This window comes from Hippopotamus amphibius, chromosome 1, assembly GCF_030028045.1.
Source record: "Hippopotamus amphibius kiboko isolate mHipAmp2 chromosome 1, mHipAmp2.hap2, whole genome shotgun sequence".
NCBI classification, from domain to species: Eukaryota; Metazoa; Chordata; class Mammalia; order Artiodactyla; family Hippopotamidae; genus Hippopotamus; species Hippopotamus amphibius.
This window is the reverse complement of record NC_080186.1, coordinates 73,729,097-73,731,391: the sequence shown is the minus strand read 5'-3', so window position 1 is coordinate 73,731,391 and position 2,295 is coordinate 73,729,097. Positions and strand designations below refer to the sequence as shown.

General features: G+C 37.1%; 1 non-coding gene across 1 annotated transcript; it reads left to right on the top strand.

The window, feature by feature from the left end:
* The first annotated feature begins 418 nt into the window (after positions 1 to 418).
* On the top strand, positions 419 to 545 carry LOC130843333 (small nucleolar RNA SNORA61). Its single transcript, XR_009050926.1, has one exon. It is a non-coding gene; the product is annotated as a small nucleolar RNA SNORA61 (small nucleolar RNA).
* The last annotated feature ends 1,750 nt before the right edge of the window (positions 546 to 2,295 follow it).

Genomic DNA, 2,295 nt, shown 5'->3' with positions numbered 1-2,295 from the left:
AAGCTCTGTCACATGGAACTGACGAGAGGACCATAGAATAAGGAGGGTAAAACATGGTCCCTGACAGCAAGGAGTTTACAATTTCCTCCAGAAACATTTATGGAGCATCTTCTGCAAGCAAGGTGCTGTGACAGGTACCATGGGCCCGTGACATATTCATATTAGTCAGAATATTCAGGGTTTTTTAAAGAATATTCAGTTTTACCACAGAGAAAAAAATGTGGAGCACCTACAACTGTAACACATAGCAACAAACATTCTAAACTTGAGTACTTGAAAAACAACTCCTGTATATTTCTCTACCAAATTGAATTTCTTTTCCATTTTGAAGTTGTTTTATATATTTCACAGTCACTAATTTCATTGTATACATTTCAGTTCTTCCAACAGCCTCATTAAAAAAATGATAAAAACTTTAACCCTCCAGTTCCCTTTCCCATCAGATCTGAACCTTGGTCTTGGTGGTCGTAAAAGGAGGAATAGTAGTACTGAAGCTGTGCTCATAGTGTCTGCTTATACAGCATGCAGGCTAGTTTCAAACAAGGTAAAAAGAGAAAAAAAAAACCAACTTTAGACTAATTTCTCTCTTTGCAAAAAAACAAAGTTTATTGGGTACTAACATTATAAGAAACATCATACTGGTGCCTAATATGAATTATTTTAACCTTACATCAATCCTACAGAATCAGAATACGAATTCCATTTTACAAATGGGGAATCTTGACTAAAGAAAGGAAGTAAATAATGGACAAAGACCAAGCATTCATATGGAGTCATTTCTGACTTCAACGGTGATCCTCTTTCACTATAATATATACTGCAGTTTTGAAATCTGTCTCTATTAATCTTATTCTTGACTTAATGAAACACAAGCAGCAAACTGTTCACTGTTGGAATTATATTCTTTGTTTACATACTTCACAGATTGATAGGCACATACACACACACACCCCTACGTGCATACATTAAGAATATAAATGGTAATACGACTGTGTTTTAAAAATATGAAGCTATCTATTTCTATAAAAATGTATGGTTTTGGTAGTGGGGGTGGACCATAAAAACTGTTTAATTATTAATCAATAAATAGTTACAGGATCCCAATAAAATGAAAAGCCCCTGCCAGATGCACTAAAAGTCACATATTGAGTCTCTTTGGGGAGTCTCCACTCTCAAACACTTTTAATAGATTTTAGATTGAGCACTTGTTTTATGGAGAACTTGGAGCTCAATAATGCAAGGGAGTCACAGTGATCCAGGAGAGTTTCTCAAACCTCAGTGTACAAGTTCTGATTCAATAGACCTGAGATAAGGCCTGTGATTCTGCATTTCCACCAAGCTCACAGGAGAGGCCGAAACTGCTGGTGCTGGGGCCTCATCCTGAGGAGCAAGGGTCTAGGATGTGCCAATCAAAGTATGGCCCATAGACCACACAGTGCTAAGCAGTGAACTGTTGGTTACTGGTCTGCAATGGGTTAAGTACAGAAAATGAAAGTAAGCATTTGGAAGTTTTTAAAGCATTTTGAAAGAGTAATTTTATGTTTGTTGTATATAATAATAAAATTGGGACTTATGTTTTATATATCTGTGTTTTTAAATTTATGGTAACTTTTTATTATGTTTTACAAAAATATTGGTCTGTGACAGATTGTGTATACATATAAATGGTTGTTCATTACAAATGATTTGAGAAGCACTGGTCTAGAACAATATCCCTGGCTCGTGAAACTTACAATAAAATTGGAGAAATATGAAAAGCAGTCATAAACACAAGACAGAATGTGGTAGAGCCCATACAAGAAATAAAGAGTTTTGAGGGTTCAGAGGAGTGAAAGGAAATAGGAGGACTGAAGCATTAAAGGAACACCTGTTTATACGCCATGCACAGCTAAGGCCTTAACATTTAGCCCACCCAAAGCCCCATTTTAAAACATGAGGAAACTGAATATCAGGGAGATTAAATAGATCAAGATCAAGAAGGAGCAGGGCCAGAATTAAAACCTAGCTTTGACGTGTATCTGTGAATTGCAGATCCTCATGTTTTTTGAACACCCTCTCTGCATTCTATTAGGATCTCACACTTTAAATCTCACCTTCCTGAGGTAAACTTCAGACACTTTATCTGTAACCTTCCTGACGGCGAGGGTACAGGCGTGAGATCTAGGTTCTGTACTCTGAAGACTGGAGAAGTCACAGACTGGAGACATGGACACCAGACTAAGGATGGTACAGAACACACTGTTGGTTTTTATTGTGGGTTGAGTTGTGTTCTCCTCGCTGCCCCAAATTTATGTG